The sequence below is a fragment of the Hyla sarda genome, unplaced genomic scaffold (genome assembly GCF_029499605.1).
Source record: "Hyla sarda isolate aHylSar1 unplaced genomic scaffold, aHylSar1.hap1 scaffold_1268, whole genome shotgun sequence".
Taxonomy (NCBI): Eukaryota; Metazoa; Chordata; class Amphibia; order Anura; family Hylidae; genus Hyla; species Hyla sarda.
This window is the reverse complement of record NW_026607890.1, coordinates 38,667-66,590: the sequence shown is the minus strand read 5'-3', so window position 1 is coordinate 66,590 and position 27,924 is coordinate 38,667. Positions and strand designations below refer to the sequence as shown.

The following is a 27,924-nucleotide window of genomic DNA, read 5'->3' as shown; positions in this document are numbered from 1 at the left end:
CTTCGCCTCCGGACCAAAAGGTACCTGCGAGGTTCCAGGTTCGATGTCCCTTTTCGCCGAAGCTACTAGGAGACCACAAATGCTCCCGGCATCCCCCTTGGCGTTAGCCAAGGTATCTGCCCGCAGAGCCGATTACGGTAGGTACCCTGCGAAGCAGGAGTACCCGGGGTGTTTGCAGGGAGGTGCGGAACCTAATGGCCACACACACCTCCCCTAGACCGCCAGGAGGGACACCCAGAAGGGCTACCGCATCCTGACAAATCCTGTGAACACACAACACGCAAAAAGTGACACAGTGAGACAAAAAATAAATAAATAAGTGAATGTGTGCAGATATACTGCCCGGACATCCGGCCGGATCTATAAAAATTTCTCTGATCCTAGCCAGAAGGCCGGGAATCAAGAGGTGAGTGCCACAAGGTGAAGAGATTATGGTGCCCGTGCTTCAACTCAGTGAGCCTATTCTCCCAGTGAGTTTCGGCACCTCGGGGTCACCACTCCCCGAGGCACAAAAGTACCTCGGCTCTAGACCCTCTCAGCCTCATGGCGAGACCCGGAGGGAACAGGTCACATCGGGGCAGCCGTCGAGCTGATTCCTCAGAACCAGCCCCGGAAAGCCCTGGTACACCTGCATCCTCCATGCAGCACCCATCCCCACCAGCATGAAAACTGATAAGAACAGATACTACACTTGATCTTAGCCAAAAGGCCGAGAAGCGATAACCGTGAAAGGGGCGGGCCCAACAAGGTCCCCTTCATGGGCACTATCACTGCTTGCTGTCAGGGAGGCTGCCAGACAATTTTCCATGCACACTCTGGGCTGGGGGGCAGTCAACCACCAGTACACACAGCAGAACCTAAACCCATACCATTATTGCTAAGCAGCAAGACAGGGGCCCATTGCACTCCCACGGGGCCTTTTTAAATGCAATCCATAACCCGGATTTGCCAGGAACCCTTCTTACTCCTCCTACTTGCATGTGACACTGGGCTTAGGATCTGCATAGGAAACACACACACAAGCACACACCTACCTTTGTTGCCTGCAGATGCCTCCTTGGCTGTCCCCAAACGGTATCAAACCAACACCCACGGGAAGCTGTAAGCATAGAGGACATGCCTGCACCCCATTGGACTTACCTGTGTGGGTTAAATCCGGGTTATTTGACAACCTATGGCGGTGATGGTTCTGCTCAGGCAGAGCAGTGCTGATGCTCCTCATAAAGCTGTCGCTGCTGTGAAGGTTCTAGGTGACATCACAAATCCCTTTGGTTACATACACAACAAAGCTGGGTTGTTGTTGTTTACACTCTGCAAGGCCTGTGGAAGTGAGTGACATCATAGCACTGTAGTTCTGAGGGTTCAAGATGGATGCAACAATCTCCTGTTGCTTCTATGAAGGCCGTAATAGACGACATCACCAAACAGCTCCATAGTCACATACACAGCAAAGGAGAGATGTTGTTTACACCTAGTGATGTCAGTGGTATTGAGTGACATCACAGCACAGTGCTAAGGCTCCTGGGCCTGGACACAGCAGCGGCTGCAATATCTCAACGGAGAATACGTTTATATCTATGTGTGTGTGTGCGCATATATATATATATATATATATATATATATATATATATATATTTCTCCGCCGAAATCACTTTTAAACCCATTTCCACCTTTTTTTCCCTTCTCTTCCTCTTACTTTTTTTTCACGTTTTTTTACGTTTTTCTCCTTTTCGCCTCTTTTCTGGGCGTATTATTCTTCTTTTTCTTCTTTTTTTTCGTCTAATGCATACCCCATCAGTGCAGCAATGCTTATTCAATACCGCCAGCAGATGGAGACACTGGGGGATAATTTTCTAAGGATTTATACTGATTTTTCCTGTCTGAATTTGTCGCACAGAAAGTTGCAGGCCAAATATGTGTGACATTTCTGCGACTTTAGCTTCTAGAGCATTTTTACAACATTATACATAGGTGCTGAATACATAAAAAGCGACTGTTCAGCGACAGACAAGTCGCATCGGCTGAAAGTAGGCCAGAATGTCAGTCCATGTTGGAGCAGGTTTAGATACAGTCTAAAGCATAGATCTCAAAGTCTGTGCACAGAATTTAGCAAGGGCCTCGCACCTTCTGATGCATCAGGTAGGTGCACAATAGCATAGCCTAACCCTCTGTACTTTGGTCTATATTGATGCGGGACATAGACAGCCAGCTGATGACCAATCCATTAGTGCAATGGATGGCTGGAAGCATTTGTCTTTGCCTTTGCAATACCACAGAAGCAATGCATGGTCAATGTACAGCAATGACACACCTGTGTGAACAGCCAGGAGACCCCCCCCCCCCCCCATGTTATGTTACATAGTTACATAGTTAGTACGGTCGAAAAAAGACATATGTCCATCACGTTCAACCAGGGAATTAAGGGGTAGGGGTGTGGCGCGATATTGGGGAAGGGATGAGATTTTATATTTCTTCATAAGCATTAATCTTATTTTGTCAATTAGGAACATTCAGCACCCACCCGCTATCAAGGCAGCTGCCTATCATGCTGCCTATCATGTCATGCCCTACCTGCACAGGTGTGCTGGCTACTCAAATGATCCAATTAAGGAGGCCATTTAGTCAGCAGCAGCAGAAGTCCTGTGCCTGGACGCTCCAACAGGGGCCAGACACAAGCAGAAGCAGAAGCAGCAGAAGCAGCAGCAGCACCACCTTTTGTTTTTTGGCTGCAGCAGCAGCAAGGCCCACAGGGCTGGCTAGCTGGCTAGCCAGCAAGCAGGTAGCAATGAAAGTAGGAATCTTTCTTTTTCACCCTGTAAGGGGGTGGTGCACTGTACCCGAAGATACTGCCATATCGGGTCAATGCATAGGGCGACGGAAGCAAGCTTCGAAATCGGCCCCCGTTCTCAAAAATCCATTTAATATATGGTCCCCAGATAGGGGACGTATCAGATATTAAACTGATAAGAACAGATACTACACTTGATCTTAGCCAAAAGGCCGAGAAGCGATAACCGTGAAAGGGGCGGGCCCAACAAGGTCCCCTTCATGGGCACTATCACTGCTTGCTGTCAGGGAGGCTGCCAGACAATTTTCCATGCACACTCTGGGCTGGGGGGCAGTCAACCACCAGTACACACAGCAGAACCTAAACCCATACCATTATTGCTAAGCAGCAAGACAGGGGCCCATTGCACTCCCACGGGGCCTTTTTAAATGCAATCCATAACCCGGATTTGCCAGGAACCCTTCTTACTCCTCCTACTTGCATGTGACACTGGGCTTAGGATCTGCATAGGAAACACACACACAAGCACACACCTACCTTTGTTGCCTGCAGATGCCTCCTTGGCTGTCCCCAAACGGTATCAAACCAACACCCACGGGAAGCTGTAAGCATAGAGGACATGCCTGCACCCCATTGGACTTACCTGTGTGGGTTAAATCCGGGTTATTTGACAACCTATGGCGGTGATGGTTCTGCTCAGGCAGAGCAGTGCTGATGCTCCTCATAAAGCTGTCGCTGCTGTGAAGGTTCTAGGTGACATCACAAATCCCTTTGGTTACATACACAACAAAGCTGGGTTGTTGTTGTTTACACTCTGCAAGGCCTGTGGAAGTGAGTGACATCATAGCACTGTAGTTCTGAGGGTTCAAGATGGATGCAACAATCTCCTGTTGCTTCTATGAAGGCCGTAATAGACGACATCACCAAACAGCTCCATAGTCACATACACAGCAAAGGAGAGATGTTGTTTACACCTAGTGATGTCAGTGGTATTGAGTGACATCACAGCACAGTGCTAAGGCTCCTGGGCCTGGACACAGCAGCGGCTGCAATATCTCAACGGAGAATACGTTTATATCTATGTGTGTGTGTGCGCATATATATATATATATATATATATATATATATATATATATATCTCCGCCGAAATCACTTTTAAACCCATTTCCACCTTTTTTTCCCTTCTCTTCCTCTTACTTTTTTTTCACGTTTTTTTACGTTTTTCTCCTTTTCGCCTCTTTTCTGGGCGTATTATTCTTCTTTTTCTTCTTTTTTTTCGTCTAATGCATACCCCATCAGTGCAGCAATGCTTATTCAATACCGCCAGCAGATGGAGACACTGGGGGATAATTTTCTAAGGATTTATACTGATTTTTCCTGTCTGAATTTGTCGCACAGAAAGTTGCAGGCCAAATATGTGTGACATTTCTGCGACTTTAGCTTCTAGAGCATTTTTACAACATTATACATAGGTGCTGAATACATAAAAAGCGACTGTTCAGCGACAGACAAGTCGCATCGGCTGAAAGTAGGCCAGAATGTCAGTCCATGTTGGAGCAGGTTTAGATACAGTCTAAAGCATAGATCTCAAAGTCTGTGCACAGAATTTAGCAAGGGCCTCGCACCTTCTGATGCATCAGGTAGGTGCACAATAGCATAGCCTAACCCTCTGTACTTTGGTCTATATTGATGCGGGACATAGACAGCCAGCTGATGACCAATCCATTAGTGCAATGGATGGCTGGAAGCATTTGTCTTTGCCTTTGCAATACCACAGAAGCAATGCATGGTCAATGTACAGCAATGACACACCTGTGTGAACAGCCAGGAGACCCCCCCCCCCCCCCCCATGTTATGTTACATAGTTACATAGTTAGTACGGTCGAAAAAAGACATATGTCCATCACGTTCAACCAGGGAATTAAGGGGTAGGGGTGTGGCGCGATATTGGGGAAGGGATGAGATTTTATATTTCTTCATAAGCATTAATCTTATTTTGTCAATTAGGAACATTCAGCACCCACCCGCTATCAAGGCAGCTGCCTATCATGTCATGCCCTACCTGCACAGGTGTGCTGGCTACTCAAATGATCCAATTAAGGAGGCCATTTAGTCAGCAGCAGCAGAAGTCCTGTGCCTGGACGCTCCAACAGGGGCCAGACACAAGCAGAAGCAGAAGCAGCAGAAGCAGCAGCAGCACCACCTTTTGTTTTTTGGCTGCAGCAGCAGCAAGGCCCACAGGGCTGGCTAGCTGGCTAGCCAGCAAGCAGGTAGCAATGAAAGTAGGAATCTTTCTTTTTAACCCTGTAAGGGGGTGGTGCACTGTACCCGAAGATACTGCCATATCGGGTCAATGCATAGGGCGACGGAAGCAAGCTTCGAAATCGGCCCCCGTTCTCAAAAATCCATTTAATATATGGTCCCCAGATAGGGGACGTATCAGATATTAAACTGATAAGAACAGATACTACACTTGATCTTAGCCAAAAGGCCGAGAAGCGATAACCGTGAAAGGGGCGGGCCCAACAAGGTCCCCTTCATGGGCACTATCACTGCTTGCTGTCAGGGAGGCTGCCAGACAATTTTCCATGCACACTCTGGGCTGGGGGGCAGTCAACCACCAGTACACACAGCAGAACCTAAACCCATACCATTATTGCTAAGCAGCAAGACAGGGGCCCATTGCACTCCCACGGGGCCTTTTTAAATGCAATCCATAACCCGGATTTGCCAGGAACCCTTCTTACTCCTCCTACTTGCATGTGACACTGGGCTTAGGATCTGCATAGGAAACACACACACAAGCACACACCTACCTTTGTTGCCTGCAGATGCCTCCTTGGCTGTCCCCAAACGGTATCAAACCAACACCCACGGGAAGCTGTAAGCATAGAGGACATGCCTGCACCCCATTGGACTTACCTGTGTGGGTTAAATCCGGGTTATTTGACAACCTATGGCGGTGATGGTTCTGCTCAGGCAGAGCAGTGCTGATGCTCCTCATAAAGCTGTCGCTGCTGTGAAGGTTCTAGGTGACATCACAAATCCCTTTGGTTACATACACAACAAAGCTGGGTTGTTGTTGTTTACACTCTGCAAGGCCTGTGGAAGTGAGTGACATCATAGCACTGTAGTTCTGAGGGTTCAAGATGGATGCAACAATCTCCTGTTGCTTCTATGAAGGCCGTAATAGACGACATCACCAAACAGCTCCATAGTCACATACACAGCAAAGGAGAGATGTTGTTTACACCTAGTGATGTCAGTGGTATTGAGTGACATCACAGCACAGTGCTAAGGCTCCTGGGCCTGGACACAGCAGCGGCTGCAATATCTCAACGGAGAATACGTTTATATCTATGTGTGTGTGTGCGCATATATATATATATATATATATATATATATATATATATATATATATATTCTCCGCCGAAATCACTTTTAAACCCATTTCCACCTTTTTTTCCCTTCTCTTCCTCTTACTTTTTTTTCACGTTTTTTTACGTTTTTCTCCTTTTCGCCTCTTTTCTGGGCGTATTATTCTTCTTTTTCTTCTTTTTTTTCGTCTAATGCATACCCCATCAGTGCAGCAATGCTTATTCAATACCGCCAGCAGATGGAGACACTGGGGGATAATTTTCTAAGGATTTATACTGATTTTTCCTGTCTGAATTTGTCGCACAGAAAGTTGCAGGCCAAATATGTGTGACATTTCTGCGACTTTAGCTTCTAGAGCATTTTTACAACATTATACATAGGTGCTGAATACATAAAAAGCGACTGTTCAGCGACAGACAAGTCGCATCGGCTGAAAGTAGGCCAGAATGTCAGTCCATGTTGGAGCAGGTTTAGATACAGTCTAAAGCATAGATCTCAAAGTCTGTGCACAGAATTTAGCAAGGGCCTCGCACCTTCTGATGCATCAGGTAGGTGCACAATAGCATAGCCTAACCCTCTGTACTTTGGTCTATATTGATGCGGGACATAGACAGCCAGCTGATGACCAATCCATTAGTGCAATGGATGGCTGGAAGCATTTGTCTTTGCCTTTGCAATACCACAGAAGCAATGCATGGTCAATGTACAGCAATGACACACCTGTGTGAACAGCCAGGAGACCCCCCCCCCCATGTTATGTTACATAGTTACATAGTTAGTACGGTCGAAAAAAGACATATGTCCATCACGTTCAACCAGGGAATTAAGGGGTAGGGGTGTGGCGCGATATTGGGGAAGGGATGAGATTTTATATTTCTTCATAAGCATTAATCTTATTTTGTCAATTAGGAACATTCAGCACCCACCCGCTATCAAGGCAGCTGCCTATCATGTCATGCCCTACCTGCACAGGTGTGCTGGCTACTCAAATGATCCAATTAAGGAGGCCATTTAGTCAGCAGCAGCAGAAGTCCTGTGCCTGGACGCTCCAACAGGGGCCAGACACAAGCAGAAGCAGAAGCAGCAGAAGCAGCAGCAGCACCACCTTTTGTTTTTTGGCTGCAGCAGCAGCAAGGCCCACAGGGCTGGCTAGCTGGCTAGCCAGCAAGCAGGTAGCAATGAAAGTAGGAATCTTTCTTTTTAACCCTGTAAGGGGGTGGTGCACTGTACCCGAAGATACTGCCATATCGGGTCAATGCATAGGGCGACGGAAGCAAGCTTCGAAATCGGCCCCCGTTCTCAAAAATCCATTTAATATATGGTCCCCAGATAGGGGACGTATCAGATATTAAACTGATAAGAACAGATACTACACTTGATCTTAGCCAAAAGGCCGAGAAGCGATAACCGTGAAAGGGGCGGGCCCAACAAGGTCCCCTTCATGGGCACTATCACTGCTTGCTGTCAGGGAGGCTGCCAGACAATTTTCCATGCACACTCTGGGCTGGGGGGCAGTCAACCACCAGTACACACAGCAGAACCTAAACCCATACCATTATTGCTAAGCAGCAAGACAGGGGCCCATTGCACTCCCACGGGGCCTTTTTAAATGCAATCCATAACCCGGATTTGCCAGGAACCCTTCTTACTCCTCCTACTTGCATGTGACACTGGGCTTAGGATCTGCATAGGAAACACACACACAAGCACACACCTACCTTTGTTGCCTGCAGATGCCTCCTTGGCTGTCCCCAAACGGTATCAAACCAACACCCACGGGAAGCTGTAAGCATAGAGGACATGCCTGCACCCCATTGGACTTACCTGTGTGGGTTAAATCCGGGTTATTTGACAACCTATGGCGGTGATGGTTCTGCTCAGGCAGAGCAGTGCTGATGCTCCTCATAAAGCTGTCGCTGCTGTGAAGGTTCTAGGTGACATCACAAATCCCTTTGGTTACATACACAACAAAGCTGGGTTGTTGTTGTTTACACTCTGCAAGGCCTGTGGAAGTGAGTGACATCATAGCACTGTAGTTCTGAGGGTTCAAGATGGATGCAACAATCTCCTGTTGCTTCTATGAAGGCCGTAATAGACGACATCACCAAACAGCTCCATAGTCACATACACAGCAAAGGAGAGATGTTGTTTACACCTAGTGATGTCAGTGGTATTGAGTGACATCACAGCACAGTGCTAAGGCTCCTGGGCCTGGACACAGCAGCGGCTGCAATATCTCAACGGAGAATACGTTTATATCTATGTGTGTGTGTGCGCATATATATATATATATATATATATATATATATATATATATATATATTCTCCGCCGAAATCACTTTTAAACCCATTTCCACCTTTTTTTCCCTTCTCTTCCTCTTACTTTTTTTTCACGTTTTTTTACGTTTTTCTCCTTTTCGCCTCTTTTCTGGGCGTATTATTCTTCTTTTTCTTCTTTTTTTTCGTCTAATGCATACCCCATCAGTGCAGCAATGCTTATTCAATACCGCCAGCAGATGGAGACACTGGGGGATAATTTTCTAAGGATTTATACTGATTTTTCCTGTCTGAATTTGTCGCACAGAAAGTTGCAGGCCAAATATGTGTGACATTTCTGCGACTTTAGCTTCTAGAGCATTTTTACAACATTATACATAGGTGCTGAATACATAAAAAGCGACTGTTCAGCGACAGACAAGTCGCATCGGCTGAAAGTAGGCCAGAATGTCAGTCCATGTTGGAGCAGGTTTAGATACAGTCTAAAGCATAGATCTCAAAGTCTGTGCACAGAATTTAGCAAGGGCCTCGCACCTTCTGATGCATCAGGTAGGTGCACAATAGCATAGCCTAACCCTCTGTACTTTGGTCTATATTGATGCGGGACATAGACAGCCAGCTGATGACCAATCCATTAGTGCAATGGATGGCTGGAAGCATTTGTCTTTGCCTTTGCAATACCACAGAAGCAATGCATGGTCAATGTACAGCAATGACACACCTGTGTGAACAGCCAGGAGACCCCCCCCCCCCCCCCCCCATGTTATGTTACATAGTTACATAGTTAGTACGGTCGAAAAAAGACATATGTCCATCACGTTCAACCAGGGAATTAAGGGGTAGGGGTGTGGCGCGATATTGGGGAAGGGATGAGATTTTATATTTCTTCATAAGCATTAATCTTATTTTGTCAATTAGGAACATTCAGCACCCACCCGCTATCAAGGCAGCTGCCTATCATGTCATGCCCTACCTGCACAGGTGTGCTGGCTACTCAAATGATCCAATTAAGGAGGCCATTTAGTCAGCAGCAGCAGAAGTCCTGTGCCTGGACGCTCCAACAGGGGCCAGACACAAGCAGAAGCAGAAGCAGCAGAAGCAGCAGCAGCACCACCTTTTGTTTTTTGGCTGCAGCAGCAGCAAGGCCCACAGGGCTGGCTAGCTGGCTAGCCAGCAAGCAGGTAGCAATGAAAGTAGGAATCTTTCTTTTTAACCCTGTAAGGGGGTGGTGCACTGTACCCGAAGATACTGCCATATCGGGTCAATGCATAGGGCGACGGAAGCAAGCTTCGAAATCGGCCCCCGTTCTCAAAAATCCATTTAATATATGGTCCCCAGATAGGGGACGTATCAGATATTAAACTGATAAGAACAGATACTACACTTGATCTTAGCCAAAAGGCCGAGAAGCGATAACCGTGAAAGGGGCGGGCCCAACAAGGTCCCCTTCATGGGCACTATCACTGCTTGCTGTCAGGGAGGCTGCCAGACAATTTTCCATGCACACTCTGGGCTGGGGGGCAGTCAACCACCAGTACACACAGCAGAACCTAAACCCATACCATTATTGCTAAGCAGCAAGACAGGGGCCCATTGCACTCCCACGGGGCCTTTTTAAATGCAATCCATAACCCGGATTTGCCAGGAACCCTTCTTACTCCTCCTACTTGCATGTGACACTGGGCTTAGGATCTGCATAGGAAACACACACACAAGCACACACCTACCTTTGTTGCCTGCAGATGCCTCCTTGGCTGTCCCCAAACGGTATCAAACCAACACCCACGGGAAGCTGTAAGCATAGAGGACATGCCTGCACCCCATTGGACTTACCTGTGTGGGTTAAATCCGGGTTATTTGACAACCTATGGCGGTGATGGTTCTGCTCAGGCAGAGCAGTGCTGATGCTCCTCATAAAGCTGTCGCTGCTGTGAAGGTTCTAGGTGACATCACAAATCCCTTTGGTTACATACACAACAAAGCTGGGTTGTTGTTGTTTACACTCTGCAAGGCCTGTGGAAGTGAGTGACATCATAGCACTGTAGTTCTGAGGGTTCAAGATGGATGCAACAATCTCCTGTTGCTTCTATGAAGGCCGTAATAGACGACATCACCAAACAGCTCCATAGTCACATACACAGCAAAGGAGAGATGTTGTTTACACCTAGTGATGTCAGTGGTATTGAGTGACATCACAGCACAGTGCTAAGGCTCCTGGGCCTGGACACAGCAGCGGCTGCAATATCTCAACGGAGAATACGTTTATATCTATGTGTGTGTGTGCGCATATATATATATATATATATATATATATATATATATATATCCGCCGAAATCACTTTTAAACCCATTTCCACCTTTTTTTCCCTTCTCTTCCTCTTACTTTTTTTTCACGTTTTTTTACGTTTTTCTCCTTTTCGCCTCTTTTCTGGGCGTATTATTCTTCTTTTTCTTCTTTTTTTTCGTCTAATGCATACCCCATCAGTGCAGCAATGCTTATTCAATACCGCCAGCAGATGGAGACACTGGGGGATAATTTTCTAAGGATTTATACTGATTTTTCCTGTCTGAATTTGTCGCACAGAAAGTTGCAGGCCAAATATGTGTGACATTTCTGCGACTTTAGCTTCTAGAGCATTTTTACAACATTATACATAGGTGCTGAATACATAAAAAGCGACTGTTCAGCGACAGACAAGTCGCATCGGCTGAAAGTAGGCCAGAATGTCAGTCCATGTTGGAGCAGGTTTAGATACAGTCTAAAGCATAGATCTCAAAGTCTGTGCACAGAATTTAGCAAGGGCCTCGCACCTTCTGATGCATCAGGTAGGTGCACAATAGCATAGCCTAACCCTCTGTACTTTGGTCTATATTGATGCGGGACATAGACAGCCAGCTGATGACCAATCCATTAGTGCAATGGATGGCTGGAAGCATTTGTCTTTGCCTTTGCAATACCACAGAAGCAATGCATGGTCAATGTACAGCAATGACACACCTGTGTGAACAGCCAGGAGACCCCCCCCCCATGTTATGTTACATAGTTACATAGTTAGTACGGTCGAAAAAAGACATATGTCCATCACGTTCAACCAGGGAATTAAGGGGTAGGGGTGTGGCGCGATATTGGGGAAGGGATGAGATTTTATATTTCTTCATAAGCATTAATCTTATTTTGTCAATTAGGAACATTCAGCACCCACCCGCTATCAAGGCAGCTGCCTATCATGTCATGCCCTACCTGCACAGGTGTGCTGGCTACTCAAATGATCCAATTAAGGAGGCCATTTAGTCAGCAGCAGCAGAAGTCCTGTGCCTGGACGCTCCAACAGGGGCCAGACACAAGCAGAAGCAGAAGCAGCAGAAGCAGCAGCAGCACCACCTTTTGTTTTTTGGCTGCAGCAGCAGCAAGGCCCACAGGGCTGGCTAGCTGGCTAGCCAGCAAGCAGGTAGCAATGAAAGTAGGAATCTTTCTTTTTAACCCTGTAAGGGGGTGGTGCACTGTACCCGAAGATACTGCCATATCGGGTCAATGCATAGGGCGACGGAAGCAAGCTTCGAAATCGGCCCCCGTTCTCAAAAATCCATTTAATATATGGTCCCCAGATAGGGGACGTATCAGATATTAAACTGATAAGAACAGATACTACACTTGATCTTAGCCAAAAGGCCGAGAAGCGATAACCGTGAAAGGGGCGGGCCCAACAAGGTCCCCTTCATGGGCACTATCACTGCTTGCTGTCAGGGAGGCTGCCAGACAATTTTCCATGCACACTCTGGGCTGGGGGGCAGTCAACCACCAGTACACACAGCAGAACCTAAACCCATACCATTATTGCTAAGCAGCAAGACAGGGGCCCATTGCACTCCCACGGGGCCTTTTTAAATGCAATCCATAACCCGGATTTGCCAGGAACCCTTCTTACTCCTCCTACTTGCATGTGACACTGGGCTTAGGATCTGCATAGGAAACACACACACAAGCACACACCTACCTTTGTTGCCTGCAGATGCCTCCTTGGCTGTCCCCAAACGGTATCAAACCAACACCCACGGGAAGCTGTAAGCATAGAGGACATGCCTGCACCCCATTGGACTTACCTGTGTGGGTTAAATCCGGGTTATTTGACAACCTATGGCGGTGATGGTTCTGCTCAGGCAGAGCAGTGCTGATGCTCCTCATAAAGCTGTCGCTGCTGTGAAGGTTCTAGGTGACATCACAAATCCCTTTGGTTACATACACAACAAAGCTGGGTTGTTGTTGTTTACACTCTGCAAGGCCTGTGGAAGTGAGTGACATCATAGCACTGTAGTTCTGAGGGTTCAAGATGGATGCAACAATCTCCTGTTGCTTCTATGAAGGCCGTAATAGACGACATCACCAAACAGCTCCATAGTCACATACACAGCAAAGGAGAGATGTTGTTTACACCTAGTGATGTCAGTGGTATTGAGTGACATCACAGCACAGTGCTAAGGCTCCTGGGCCTGGACACAGCAGCGGCTGCAATATCTCAACGGAGAATACGTTTATATCTATGTGTGTGTGTGCGCATATATATATATATATATATATATATATATATATATATTTCTCCGCCGAAATCACTTTTAAACCCATTTCCACCTTTTTTTCCCTTCTCTTCCTCTTACTTTTTTTTCACGTTTTTTTACGTTTTTCTCCTTTTCGCCTCTTTTCTGGGCGTATTATTCTTCTTTTTCTTCTTTTTTTTCGTCTAATGCATACCCCATCAGTGCAGCAATGCTTATTCAATACCGCCAGCAGATGGAGACACTGGGGGATAATTTTCTAAGGATTTATACTGATTTTTCCTGTCTGAATTTGTCGCACAGAAAGTTGCAGGCCAAATATGTGTGACATTTCTGCGACTTTAGCTTCTAGAGCATTTTTACAACATTATACATAGGTGCTGAATACATAAAAAGCGACTGTTCAGCGACAGACAAGTCGCATCGGCTGAAAGTAGGCCAGAATGTCAGTCCATGTTGGAGCAGGTTTAGATACAGTCTAAAGCATAGATCTCAAAGTCTGTGCACAGAATTTAGCAAGGGCCTCGCACCTTCTGATGCATCAGGTAGGTGCACAATAGCATAGCCTAACCCTCTGTACTTTGGTCTATATTGATGCGGGACATAGACAGCCAGCTGATGACCAATCCATTAGTGCAATGGATGGCTGGAAGCATTTGTCTTTGCCTTTGCAATACCACAGAAGCAATGCATGGTCAATGTACAGCAATGACACACCTGTGTGAACAGCCAGGAGACCCCCCCCCCCCCCCCCATGTTATGTTACATAGTTACATAGTTAGTACGGTCGAAAAAAGACATATGTCCATCACGTTCAACCAGGGAATTAAGGGGTAGGGGTGTGGCGCGATATTGGGGAAGGGATGAGATTTTATATTTCTTCATAAGCATTAATCTTATTTTGTCAATTAGGAACATTCAGCACCCACCCGCTATCAAGGCAGCTGCCTATCATGTCATGCCCTACCTGCACAGGTGTGCTGGCTACTCAAATGATCCAATTAAGGAGGCCATTTAGTCAGCAGCAGCAGAAGTCCTGTGCCTGGACGCTCCAACAGGGGCCAGACACAAGCAGAAGCAGAAGCAGCAGAAGCAGCAGCAGCACCACCTTTTGTTTTTTGGCTGCAGCAGCAGCAAGGCCCACAGGGCTGGCTAGCTGGCTAGCCAGCAAGCAGGTAGCAATGAAAGTAGGAATCTTTCTTTTTAACCCTGTAAGGGGGTGGTGCACTGTACCCGAAGATACTGCCATATCGGGTCAATGCATAGGGCGACGGAAGCAAGCTTCGAAATCGGCCCCCGTTCTCAAAAATCCATTTAATATATGGTCCCCAGATAGGGGACGTATCAGATATTAAACTGATAAGAACAGATTTTTTTTTTTTTTTTTTTTTTTTTTAGGTTTCAACAAAATTTTATTGAATAAATAAGAAACCATACAGAATTTAAAATGCAAAATAATAAAAGGTTCACAAAAGTTTTAAAATACAAATAATAAAACCAGTAATAAAAGGAGAAAAAATAGAAATGGCAGGATAAAACATTATACAAATGTCATAAAAACTGATTATATTGTTATTTCGTTCCATAGAGGCAGACACCACATGGATGCTGCCTCGCTGGCCCCCAACTGTTTCTTGTCTCTTAGGTAATAGATGTACATCTCACTCAGGGCCAGCTTTATACAGTTTTTAACATCAATAAAATCATGTTTAAAAAGTAAGATGTTCCTAACTTTCCAGATGGCATTTTTAAAACAATTAATAATCATCCAGCAGATCATCTGCTGTTTAAAATTGGGGCAGTTAAAAAGACCGTAAAAGACACATTCGTGATTAAAATCTTTTAGGCCGCAGGCCCACTTCAAAAGTGGGCCTACCTTCCTCCAAAGCTCCCGTGCAAAAGGGCAGTTCCAAAATATGTGCAGCACCGTTTCGTCCACTCCGCAGCCATCTCTCGGGCACTTGGCTCTCGCCACCAGTCCTCGCCTGTGCTGGAACTCACGAGTAGGGAGGCACTGGTGGACGATTGCCCAGGCAAGATCCCTGTGTACATTCGCCAGAAACTTCCCGTACACGTTCCGCCATACCTTTTTGGATCTTGCCTGTGTGAAATTGGACACTGCCAGGGTAACCTCACTCCGCCTGAGGACCTTTGATACCTTTCTCTGGTCCCCCAGTATGTCAGGCTCCAAATCTTGGAGACCTAGGAGCCTGACTGTCTTTTCCAACACCACATAATGTTTTGGGGGACACAGAAGCACCGGAGCGTTCAGAGGGATGCGCAACCATCTTTTAAAAACCATGCCCGCAGCGTACCTTAAAAAGCAGCTAAAAATGCCATCGGATTTAATCATTTTAAAACAGAAACAGAAATACTTTATGTAAAAGAAAGTAAAAAGGTTAGGAACATCTTTCCCGCCATTATCTTTACTTTTGTACATAAAATCACGCTTTAATTTCTCCATTTTTGAACCCCATAAAAAAGTAAAAACAATTCTAGTTACTTTTTTAATGTATAAAATAGATGGAGGAAATACCATGGCAATGTATAGCATAATAGGGAGTAAAACCATCTTTATTATTAAAATCTTCCCCTCCATGGTAAGGTTTCTAAGATTCCACATTAAAATCTTCTTCTCCATCTTAGCTATAGCTGAATCCCAGTTAGGGCTCCCATCATTGACCTGGTTAAAAACAATACCTAAAACTTTAATTTGATCCTGTTGCATTGTGACTCCTGGGGTGATGGATGAATCCCAGGAGCCAATATAAAAACAGTCACATTTATCTGTGTTTAGCTTAAAACCAGAGACCTCGCAGAAATAGCTGGTGTTCCTCAATGCCCCCCTCATGGATGGAGAGTCCGGGCACAGTATGGTGACATCATCCATGTACCCCAACACCTTTAGATGGGTCCCTCCTCCACCAGGTATCGGTACGCCTCTTACTACCCGGTCTTTTCTGAGGAGGGCCATCAGTGGTTCGATTGCGCAAATAAAAAGGAGTGGGGACAGGGGGCAGCCCTGTTTGACACCTGATAAAAGAGGAACACCGCTGGTTAAAAAGCCATTAACAGAGACTTGACTAAAACAGGATCGGTATAAAAGCATGATTCGGCTTAAAATCGTTTCAGGCACTGCCATCTTTTTAAGAACTAAAAACAGGTATTCATGGGAGACCCTATCAAAGGCTTTTTCAAAGTCTAAGGATAAAATTGCTACAGTTTGATTTCTATCCTTAAAATACCATAAAACATCTCTTAAAATATTTAGGGATTCAGCTATAGACCTTCCAGGTACCCCACAAACCTGATTTGGGTGAATTAATTTATGAATAAAAGGTTTAAAACGGACAGCTAATAACTTGGCTAAAACTTTATAATCGACATTTAAAAGTGTGATGGGGCGCCAATTTTTTAGCATATCCTTTTCACCCTTTTTAAAAAGTAATGATACAATCCCCCTCCTCTAGGAAGGGGGAAGTTCATTAACAATAAAAGTTTCTTTATACAATAAAACCATATCATCCTTTAAAATATCCCAAAAAGCTAAATAAAATTCGATGGGTAAACCATCTTCCCCAGGGGCCTTCCCACTAGAAAAACTTTTAAAAACAAATAAAAGTTCATCTAAGTTAAGATCACGGGATAAAACCTCCTGGTCTAAAACATCTAGCTTAAAATCAAGGGAATTAAGAACATGTTCTAAAAAGGATGGATTAAGATCTTTCTTATTAAAAAGAAGCTGGTAGAAGTTAAAAACTGCATCTAACATGCCTTTTGGAGTGGATTCACCCTCAAGGTTTTGGATGATATCCCTCCTATTCATCACTTTTTTAAAAAAGAAACGGGAACATTTCTCGCCCTCCTCCAGGTGCTGCACATGCGAGTTAAAAATGATTTGTTTCCCTTTCTTTTCTATGGCATGTTTTATTTCAGTTTTAAGGTTTAAAATATCATTTTCTACATCCATACCAGCTTCTTTCAATTTAAAAAGTACATTTAAACGCATGTTAAGAACATAAAACCACTGTTTTTCCATTTTTGCCTTCTTCTTACCTGCTTTGATAAAAAAAAATCTGATTTTAGATTTGGTGCCCTCCCACCAGTGCAGCATAGGCTCGTGGGGTTTTCTTTGTGATTGCCAGCACTGGTAGGTCCGCACAAACTCCTCTTTTATCTCAGGGTCCTCTAGGAGTGTGGTGTTTAATCTCCAGAGGCCCCTTTTTGCTTTTTGCTCCCCCTCTAGCTCCAGGCCCACCAAGAGGAGCTTATGATCAGAGAAGATATTCTGCTCGAGCGTGCATTTCAGGGGTTTAAAAGCTCTAGAGGAAAAAATAAAATCGATTCTGGAGCTCACTCTTCCATTGGACCATGTGGCGCCCGGGTCCTCCGGCAAGAGATCCTTCCAGCAATCTTTCAAATTAAAATCATCAATAAAATTTTTAAGCAGGTAAGAAGTGCGGTCTTTACGATTAATATCCCCACCCTGCCGGTGTTCCCCATCACGTATGCAGTTAAAATCACCTCCCACCAGCAGGGGGGAAGACCCAACACAAAACAGTGGTAAAATTTCAAATAGTTCTGCCCGCTCCTGTTTATCAGGAGGGGCATACACATTTAAAACACGAATTAAAAGTCCATTAAAATATAGATGAATTAAAAGAGCTCTGCCAGGCACAATCTCAGTTACTGTATGAATAGAAAAGGACTGGCCTCGGCAGAGCAGCCCAACACCCACAGAACGACAGTCATTTGCACCGGACCATATGGATGGGCCCAGCTTCCAGTCTTCTTTTAAGTCTTTATAGTCCATTTTACTAGGGATTCCACATTCTTGTAGCAGGCAAAGGTCAAAGTCACATGTCTCTAGATAAGAAAATAAAGCAGCCCTGCGATCAGGGCTCTTTAAGGACCTCACATTGAGTGAGGCAATTTTTACAGGGATAGGCATAGTTTATGGAGAGTCCGTGCTTGGAGAATCAAAGTCAATAATAAGCTGCGTACCGTCATCCCCCGCCTGCGGGGTCATCAGCTCCTTGATGTTCTGAGGGTCGGAGCTTGAGATCGATGATGCCCCGACCCTGAGCTCGCTCTCGTCCGAACTACGGCACGCCGCTTTCCTTTGAATGTCTTCCTCTTCTTCTTCTCTTTGTCTTTTAAATGTCACACTGCTGTCCATATCCTCTGTGTTGCTCTCACTCGATGTAATCTCTGGCCCCCGGCTGATGGATCTGCGTCTTCTTTCATCATTTGACGACTGGAACTGCTGCACAGGGGCCTGTGAGGCCTCTTTTCCGGAACCTTTGCCGCTACCTTGGGAAGTTTTCATCGCTTGTTCCCCAGCAAGCGTTGCTGAGGACTGTTGCTCCAACTTCCCCATCGATCGACGATGGCCAGTTTTACCCACCGGGTCCACTGCTGGCGGGGCAGCAAACCCTGGTTTGGCGCCACTTGTCTTCTTGGCCCTGTCCTGTATAGGCGGAGTAACAGGAACGGGCTCAGACCTGGCCACCTGGCTCCCCTTCCGGCGGGCTTTCACCGGGGCCTCTTCGTCCGGAGCAGGGCGACCCTGGGCCAAGCCAGTACCTGGCTTATGCTGTAATTTTGGGTCCACCTTTGCCCCCACCGAGGCCCGTCGGCTGCCACCCGCCACAGGTGAGCCCCCTTCAGAAGTTTCGGCGGGCTCTTGAGCCAGGTAGGAAGTCGATCGACGTCTTTCAATTTCCCGGGCAGTAAACTCGATCACCCGCCCGGGCTTCGTGGAATCCCCATGGCCTCCCCCTAGCACTACCACCGGTGGGCCCCCCGATGGAGCACCAGAGGTCTTGGGCCTGGACCCATCAGTACCTGCCATCTGGGGTTTGGGCATCTTAAAAAAGGACGTCTTTTGTCCTGTCCCCTCTTTGGGTGGGCCCAGCCTTGACCCACCCATCGTAGTTTTTGCTTTATGGGGACAGGAATTAAAATCGTGATTTTCCTCTCCGCAGAGGTTGCACCTTATCGAATGGCTACATCTTGAGGCTATGTGACCTTCTTGGCCACACCTATTGCAGCGAATCACACGCTCCGCGCCGCAGGTCTCCTGGGTGTGGCCAAACCTCAAGCAATTTCGGCAGTACATAGGCATTTGAGGATAGAACAGGAAGCCCCGAACTCTCCCGATGGCAAAATTTGGGGGCGGATGGCAAAGACCCCCAATACCACCGGGATCCTTACGGAGCTTGACCCAGACCTTCCTCTTGCCGTTCCAGAACCGCACGGAGTTCAAGATTTTGTTTGCGAACCGCACCTCTTCGCAGTATCGCCGAAGAAAAGTGGCTATATCCTCCGTGGTCACATGAGGGCTGTGCATAGCCACCACCAACGGTATATGTTCCTCACCATAGAGGAACTGGAACGAAAGACCGTCGAGTCGATCGTCCCTCTGGTCCGCACCAGACAAGGTTGCATAGATGTTATCGCAACACGCCGTGGCCGTGAAGGTGACGGTATACAGGCCACGGCTTTCCTGGTCATTTAGACACAGGATGTCCTCCCTATTGAGGCGGAAGTAGTCAAGAAGAATCACCTCCGCAATGAAGCGGAGGTTCTTCAACTGACGATGGCTCTCCGACACCTCTATGCGGATGGTATTTCGCATCGACATTTCCCCAGAGGGGAAAGCCCAGGAGAACGGCATCTTCCACACCCAGGGACTAAGCCCCTTCCCCAATAGCAGCAGGGGCTCGGAATCCCGCTATAAAAGCGGAACCCTTACCCAAGGCAGAGGTCGGGGGTACCCTAGGTGCTTCCGAAGCTACAGGTAACGCTCAACGTACCGAAAATGCCTTCTGAGACACAAGGTCCCAGAGACAGGGGGATCGCAACCCGTTGTCTGTGGACTAAGCCCGCTCCCCAATAGCAGCAAGGGGGTGAAGTCGCTCCGTAAGGAGAGACAATCCCCCAAGGCCGAGAAGCGGGGTACCACAGACACCTTCCGACCAGACCAAATGCAGATACTACACTTGATCTTAGCCAAAAGGCCGAGAAGCGATAACCGTGAAAGGGGCGGGCCCAACAAGGTCCCCTTCATGGGCACTATCACTGCTTGCTGTCAGGGAGGCTGCCAGACAATTTTCCATGCACACTCTGGGCTGGGGGGCAGTCAACCACCAGTACACACAGCAGAACCTAAACCCATACCATTATTGCTAAGCAGCAAGACAGGGGCCCATTGCACTCCCACGGGGCCTTTTTAAATGCAATCCATAACCCGGATTTGCCAGGAACCCTTCTTACTCCTCCTACTTGCATGTGACACTGGGCTTAGGATCTGCATAGGAAACACACACACAAGCACACACCTACCTTTGTTGCCTGCAGATGCCTCCTTGGCTGTCCCCAAACGGTATCAAACCAACACCCACGGGAAGCTGTAAGCATAGAGGACATGCCTGCACCCCATTGGACTTACCTGTGTGGGTTAAATCCGGGTTATTTGACAACCTATGGCGGTGATGGTTCTGCTCAGGCAGAGCAGTGCTGATGCTCCTCATAAAGCTGTCGCTGCTGTGAAGGTTCTAGGTGACATCACAAATCCCTTTGGTTACATACACAACAAAGCTGGGTTGTTGTTGTTTACACTCTGCAAGGCCTGTGGAAGTGAGTGACATCATAGCACTGTAGTTCTGAGGGTTCAAGATGGATGCAACAATCTCCTGTTGCTTCTATGAAGGCCGTAATAGACGACATCACCAAACAGCTCCATAGTCACATACACAGCAAAGGAGAGATGTTGTTTACACCTAGTGATGTCAGTGGTATTGAGTGACATCACAGCACAGTGCTAAGGCTCCTGGGCCTGGACACAGCAGCGGCTGCAATATCTCAACGGAGAATACGTTTATATCTATGTGTGTGTGTGCGCATATATATATATATATATATATATATATATATATATATATATTTCTCCGCCGAAATCACTTTTAAACCCATTTCCACCTTTTTTTCCCTTCTCTTCCTCTTACTTTTTTTTCACGTTTTTTTACGTTTTTCTCCTTTTCGCCTCTTTTCTGGGCGTATTATTCTTCTTTTTCTTCTTTTTTTTTCGTCTAATGCATACCCCATCAGTGCAGCAATGCTTATTCAATACCGCCAGCAGATGGAGACACTGGGGGATAATTTTCTAAGGATTTATACTGATTTTTCCTGTCTGAATTTGTCGCACAGAAAGTTGCAGGCCAAATATGTGTGACATTTCTGCGACTTTAGCTTCTAGAGCATTTTTACAACATTATACATAGGTGCTGAATACATAAAAAGCGACTGTTCAGCGACAGACAAGTCGCATCGGCTGAAAGTAGGCCAGAATGTCAGTCCATGTTGGAGCAGGTTTAGATACAGTCTAAAGCATAGATCTCAAAGTCTGTGCACAGAATTTAGCAAGGGCCTCGCACCTTCTGATGCATCAGGTAGGTGCACAATAGCATAGCCTAACCCTCTGTACTTTGGTCTATATTGATGCGGGACATAGACAGCCAGCTGATGACCAATCCATTAGTGCAATGGATGGCTGGAAGCATTTGTCTTTGCCTTTGCAATACCACAGAAGCAATGCATGGTCAATGTACAGCAATGACACACCTGTGTGAACAGCCAGGAGACCCCCCCCCCCCCCCCCCCATGTTATGTTACATAGTTACATAGTTAGTACGGTCGAAAAAAGACATATGTCCATCACGTTCAACCAGGGAATTAAGGGGTAGGGGTGTGGCGCGATATTGGGGAAGGGATGAGATTTTATATTTCTTCATAAGCATTAATCTTATTTTGTCAATTAGGAACATTCAGCACCCACCCGCTATCAAGGCAGCTGCCTATCATGTCATGCCCTACCTGCACAGGTGTGCTGGCTACTCAAATGATCCAATTAAGGAGGCCATTTAGTCAGCAGCAGCAGAAGTCCTGTGCCTGGACGCTCCAACAGGGGCCAGACACAAGCAGAAGCAGAAGCAGCAGAAGCAGCAGCAGCACCACCTTTTGTTTTTTGGCTGCAGCAGCAGCAAGGCCCACAGGGCTGGCTAGCTGGCTAGCCAGCAAGCAGGTAGCAATGAAAGTAGGAATCTTTCTTTTTAACCCTGTAAGGGGGTGGTGCACTGTACCCGAAGATACTGCCATATCGGGTCAATGCATAGGGCGACGGAAGCAAGCTTCGAAATCGGCCCCCGTTCTCAAAAATCCATTTAATATATGGTCCCCAGATAGGGGACGTATCAGATATTAAACTGATAAGAACAGATACTACACTTGATCTTAGCCAAAAGGCCGAGAAGCGATAACCGTGAAAGGGGCGGGCCCAACAAGGTCCCCTTCATGGGCACTATCACTGCTTGCTGTCAGGGAGGCTGCCAGACAATTTTCCATGCACACTCTGGGCTGGGGGTCAGTCAACCACCAGTACACACAGCAGAACCTAAACCCATACCATTATTGCTAAGCAGCAAGACAGGGGCATATTGCACTCCCACGGGGCCTTTTTAAATGCAATCCATAACCCGGATTTGCCAGGAACCCTTCTTACTCCTCCTACTTGCATGTGACACTGGGCTTAGGATCTGCATAGGAAACACACACACAAGCACACACCTACCTTTGTTGCCTGCAGATGCCTCCTTGGCTGTCCCCAAACGGTATCAAACCAACACCCACGGGAAGCTGTAAGCATAGAGGACATGCCTGCACCCCATTGGACTTACCTGTGTGGGTTAAATCCGGGTTATTTGACAACCTATGGCGGTGATGGTTCTGCTCAGGCAGAGCAGTGCTGATGCTCCTCATAAAGCTGTCGCTGCTGTGAAGGTTCTAGGTGACATCACAAATCCCTTTGGTTACATACACAACAAAGCTGGGTTGTTGTTGTTTACACTCTGCAAGGCCTGTGGAAGTGAGTGACATCATAGCACTGTAGTTCTGAGGGTTCAAGATGGATGCAACAATCTCCTGTTGCTTCTATGAAGGCCGTAATAGACGACATCACCAAACAGCTCCATAGTCACATACACAGCAAAGGAGAGATGTTGTTTACACCTAGTGATGTCAGTGGTATTGAGTGACATCACAGCACAGTGCTAAGGCTCCTGGGCCTGGACACAGCAGCGGCTGCAATATCTCAACGGAGAATACGTTTATATCTATGTGTGTGTGTGCGCATATATATATATATATATATATATATATATATATATATATATATTTCTCCGCCGAAATCACTTTTAAACCCATTTCCACCTTTTTTTCCCTTCTCTTCCTCTTACTTTTTTTTCAAGTTTTTTTACGTTTTTCTCCTTTTCGCCTCTTTTCTGGGCGTATTATTCTTCTTTTTCTTCTTTTTTTTCGTCTAATGCATACCCCATCAGTGCAGCAATGCTTATTCAATACCGCCAGCAGATGGAGACACTGGGGGATAATTTTCTAAGGATTTATACTGATTTTTCCTGTCTGAATTTGTCGCACAGAAAGTTGCAGGCCAAATATGTGTGACATTTCTGCGACTTTAGCTTCTAGAGCATTTTTACAACATTATACATAGGTGCTGAATACATAAAAAGCGACTGTTCAGCGACAGACAAGTCGCATCGGCTGAAAGTAGGCCAGAATGTCAGTCCATGTTGGAGCAGGTTTAGATACAGTCTAAAGCATAGATCTCAAAGTCTGTGCACAGAATTTAGCAAGGGCCTCGCACCTTCTGATGCATCAGGTAGGTGCACAATAGCATAGCCTAACCCTCTGTACTTTGGTCTATATTGATGCGGGACATAGACAGCCAGCTGATGACCAATCCATTAGTGCAATGGATGGCTGGAAGCATTTGTCTTTGCCTTTGCAATACCACAGAAGCAATGCATGGTCAATGTACAGCAATGACACACCTGTGTGAACAGCCAGGAGACCCCCCCCCCCCCCCCCCCCATGTTATGTTACATAGTTACATAGTTAGTACGGTCGAAAAAAGACATATGTCCATCACGTTCAACCAGGGAATTAAGGGGTAGGGGTGTGGCGCGATATTGGGGAAGGGATGAGATTTTATATTTCTTCATAAGCATTAATCTTATTTTGTCAATTAGGAACATTCAGCACCCACCCGCTATCAAGGCAGCTGCCTATCATGTCATGCCCTACCTGCACAGGTGTGCTGGCTACTCAAATGATCCAATTAAGGAGGCCATTTAGTCAGCAGCAGCAGAAGTCCTGTGCCTGGACGCTCCAACAGGGGCCAGACACAAGCAGAAGCAGCAGAAGCAGCAGCAGCACCACCTTTTGTTTTTTGGCTGCAGCAGCAGCAAGGCCCACAGGGCTGGCTAGCTGGCTAGCCAGCAAGCAGGTAGCAATGAAAGTAGGAATCTTTCTTTTTAACCCTGTAAGGGGGTGGTGCACTGTACCCGAAGATACTGCCATATCGGGTCAATGCATAGGGCGACGGAAGCAAGCTTCGAAATCGGCCCCCGTTCTCAAAAATCCATTTAATATATGGTCCCCAGATAGGGGACGTATCAGATATTAAACTGATAAGAACAGATACTACACTTGATCTTAGCCAAAAGGCCGAGAAGCGATAACCGTGAAAGGGGCGGGCCCAACAAGGTCCCCTTCATGGGCACTATCACTGCTTGCTGTCAGGGAGGCTGCCAGACAATTTTCCATGCACACTCTGGGCTGGGGGGCAGTCAACCACCAGTACACACAGCAGAACCTAAACCCATACCATTATTGCTAAGCAGCAAGACAGGGGCCCATTGCACTCCCACGGGGCCTTTTTAAATGCAATCCATAACCCGGATTTGCCAGGAACCCTTCTTACTCCTCCTACTTGCATGTGACACTGGGCTTAGGATCTGCATAGGAAACACACACACAAGCACACACCTACCTTTGTTGTCTGCAGATGCCTCCTTGGCTGTCCCCAAACGGTATCAAACCAACACCCACGGGAAGCTGTAAGCATAGAGGACATGCCTGCACCCCATTGGACTTACCTGTGTGGGTTAAATCCGGGTTATTTGACAACCTATGGCGGTGATGGTTCTGCTCAGGCAGAGCAGTGCTGATGCTCCTCATAAAGCTGTCGCTGCTGTGAAGGTTCTAGGTGACATCACAAATCCCTTTGGTTACATACACAACAAAGCTGGGTTGTTGTTGTTTACACTCTGCAAGGCCTGTGGAAGTGAGTGACATCATAGCACTGTAGTTCTGAGGGTTCAAGATGGATGCAACAATCTCCTGTTGCTTCTATGAAGGCCGTAATAGACGACATCACCAAACAGCTCCATAGTCACATACACAGCAAAGGAGAGATGTTGTTTACACCTAGTGATGTCAGTGGTATTGAGTGACATCACAGCACAGTGCTAAGGCTCCTGGGCCTGGACACAGCAGCGGCTGCAATATCTCAACGGAGAATACGTTTATATCTATGTGTGTGTGTGCGCATATATATATATATATATATATATATATATATATATATATATATTTCTCCGCCGAAATCACTTTTAAACCCATTTCCACCTTTTTTTCCCTTCTCTTCCTCTTACTTTTTTTTCACGTTTTTTTACGTTTTTCTCCTTTTCGCCTCTTTTCTGGGCGTATTATTCTTCTTTTTCTTCTTTTTTTTCGTCTAATGCATACCCCATCAGTGCAGCAATGCTTATTCAATACTGCCAGCAGATGGAGACACTGGGGGATAATTTTCTAAGGATTTATACTGATTTTTCCTGTCTGAATTTGTCGCACAGAAAGTTGCAGGCCAAATATGTGTGACATTTCTGCGACTTTAGCTTCTAGAGCATTTTTACAACATTATACATAGGTGCTGAATACATAAAAAGCGACTGTTCAGCGACAGACAAGTCGCATCGGCTGAAAGTAGGCCAGAATGTCAGTCCATGTTGGAGCAGGTTTAGATACAGTCTAAAGCATAGATCTCAAAGTCTGTGCACAGAATTTAGCAAGGGCCTCGCACCTTCTGATGCATCAGGTAGGTGCACAATAGCATAGCCTAACCCTCTGTACTTTGGTCTATATTGATGCGGGACATAGACAGCCAGCTGATGACCAATCCATTAGTGCAATGGATGGCTGGAAGCATTTGTCTTTGCCTTTGCAATACCACAGAAGCAATGCATGGTCAATGTACAGCAATGACACACCTGTGTGAACAGCCAGGAGACCCCCCCCCCCCCCCCCCCCATGTTATGTTACATAGTTACATAGTTAGTACGGTCGAAAAAAGACATATGTCCATCACGTTCAACCAGGGAATTAAGGGGTAGGGGTGTGGCGCGATATTGGGGAAGGGATGAGATTTTATATTTCTTCATAAGCATTAATCTTATTTTGTCAATTAGGAACATTCAGCACCCACCCGCTATCAAGGCAGCTGCCTATCATGTCATGCCCTACCTGCACAGGTGTGCTGGCTACTCAAATGATCCAATTAAGGAGGCCATTTAGTCAGCAGCAGCAGAAGTCCTGTGCCTGGACGCTCCAACAGGGGCCAGACACAAGCAGAAGCAGAAGCAGCAGAAGCAGCAGCAGCACCACCTTTTGTTTTTTGGCTGCAGCAGCAGCAAGGCCCACAGGGCTGGCTAGCTGGCTAGCCAGCAAGCAGGTAGCAATGAAAGTAGGAATCTTTCTTTTTAACCCTGTAAGGGGGTGGTGCACTGTACCCGAAGATACTGCCATATCGGGTCAATGCATAGGGCGACGGAAGCAAGCTTCGAAATCGGCCCCCGTTCTCAAAAATCCATTTAATATATGGTCCCCAGATAGGGGACGTATCAGATATTAAACTGATAAGAACAGATACTACACTTGATCTTAGCCAAAAGGCCGAGAAGCGATAACCGTGAAAGGGGCGGGCCCAACAAGGTCCCCTTCATGGGCACTATCACTGCTTGCTGTCAGGGAGGCTGCCAGACAATTTTCCATGCACACTCTGGGCTGGGGGGCAGTCAACCACCAGTACACACAGCAGAACCTAAACCCATACCATTATTGCTAAGCAGCAAGACAGGGGCCCATTGCACTCCCACGGGGCCTTTTTAAATGCAATCCATAACCCGGATTTGCCAGGAACCCTTCTTACTCCTCCTACTTGCATGTGACACTGGGCTTAGGATCTGCATAGGAAACACACACACAAGCACACACCTACCTTTGTTGCCTGCAGATGCCTCCTTGGCTGTCCCCAAACGGTATCAAACCAACACCCACGGGAAGCTGTAAGCATAGAGGACATGCCTGCACCCCATTGGACTTACCTGTGTGGGTTAAATCCGGGTTATTTGACAACCTATGGCGGTGATGGTTCTGCTCAGGCAGAGCAGTGCTGATGCTCCTCATAAAGCTGTCGCTGCTGTGAAGGTTCTAGGTGACATCACAAATCCCTTTGGTTACATACACAACAAAGCTGGGTTGTTGTTGTTTACACTCTGCAAGGCCTGTGGAAGTGAGTGACATCATAGCACTGTAGTTCTGAGGGTTCAAGATGGATGCAACAATCTCCTGTTGCTTCTATGAAGGCCGTAATAGACGACATCACCAAACAGCTCCATAGTCACATACACAGCAAAGGAGAGATGTTGTTTACACCTAGTGATGTCAGTGGTATTGAGTGACATCACAGCACAGTGCTAAGGCTCCTGGGCCTGGACACAGCAGCGGCTGCAATATCTCAACGGAGAATACGTTTATATCTATGTGTGTGTGTGCGCATATATATATATATATATATATATATATATATATATATATATTTCTCCGCCGAAATCACTTTTAAACCCATTTCCACCTTTTTTTCCCTTCTCTTCCTCTTACTTTTTTTTCACGTTTTTTTACGTTTTTCTCCTTTTCGCCTCTTTTCTGGGCGTATTATTCTTCTTTTTCTT

The 27,924-nt window shown here is 46.4% G+C and overlaps 9 non-coding genes and 2 pseudogenes across 9 annotated transcripts; all 11 read right to left on the bottom strand.

The window, feature by feature from the left end:
- Positions 1 to 561: 561 nt before the first annotated feature.
- Positions 562 to 721, bottom strand: LOC130304291 (U2 spliceosomal RNA; annotated as a pseudogene).
- A 2,100-nt stretch (positions 722 to 2,821) lies between these two features.
- Positions 2,822 to 3,012, bottom strand: LOC130304269 (U2 spliceosomal RNA). The gene has a single exon (XR_008854056.1). It is a non-coding gene; the product is annotated as a U2 spliceosomal RNA (small nuclear RNA).
- A 2,088-nt stretch (positions 3,013 to 5,100) lies between these two features.
- Positions 5,101 to 5,291, bottom strand: LOC130304268 (U2 spliceosomal RNA). Its single transcript, XR_008854055.1, has one exon. It is a non-coding gene; the product is annotated as a U2 spliceosomal RNA (small nuclear RNA).
- A 2,089-nt stretch (positions 5,292 to 7,380) lies between these two features.
- On the bottom strand, positions 7,381 to 7,571 carry LOC130304267 (U2 spliceosomal RNA). The gene has a single exon (XR_008854054.1). It is a non-coding gene; the product is annotated as a U2 spliceosomal RNA (small nuclear RNA).
- Positions 7,572 to 9,666: 2,095 nt separating this feature from the next.
- LOC130304266 (U2 spliceosomal RNA) lies at positions 9,667 to 9,857 on the bottom strand. The gene has a single exon (XR_008854053.1). It is a non-coding gene; the product is annotated as a U2 spliceosomal RNA (small nuclear RNA).
- Positions 9,858 to 11,934: 2,077 nt separating this feature from the next.
- LOC130304264 (U2 spliceosomal RNA) lies at positions 11,935 to 12,125 on the bottom strand. Its single transcript, XR_008854051.1, has one exon. It is a non-coding gene; the product is annotated as a U2 spliceosomal RNA (small nuclear RNA).
- A 2,086-nt stretch (positions 12,126 to 14,211) lies between these two features.
- Positions 14,212 to 14,410, bottom strand: LOC130304283 (U2 spliceosomal RNA). Its single transcript, XR_008854070.1, has one exon. It is a non-coding gene; the product is annotated as a U2 spliceosomal RNA (small nuclear RNA).
- A 5,469-nt stretch (positions 14,411 to 19,879) lies between these two features.
- On the bottom strand, positions 19,880 to 20,028 carry LOC130304294 (U2 spliceosomal RNA; annotated as a pseudogene).
- A 2,093-nt stretch (positions 20,029 to 22,121) lies between these two features.
- On the bottom strand, positions 22,122 to 22,312 carry LOC130304263 (U2 spliceosomal RNA). The gene has a single exon (XR_008854050.1). It is a non-coding gene; the product is annotated as a U2 spliceosomal RNA (small nuclear RNA).
- Positions 22,313 to 24,401: 2,089 nt separating this feature from the next.
- Positions 24,402 to 24,592, bottom strand: LOC130304262 (U2 spliceosomal RNA). The gene has a single exon (XR_008854049.1). It is a non-coding gene; the product is annotated as a U2 spliceosomal RNA (small nuclear RNA).
- Positions 24,593 to 26,687: 2,095 nt separating this feature from the next.
- LOC130304261 (U2 spliceosomal RNA) lies at positions 26,688 to 26,878 on the bottom strand. The gene has a single exon (XR_008854048.1). It is a non-coding gene; the product is annotated as a U2 spliceosomal RNA (small nuclear RNA).
- Positions 26,879 to 27,924: the final 1,046 nt, after the last annotated feature.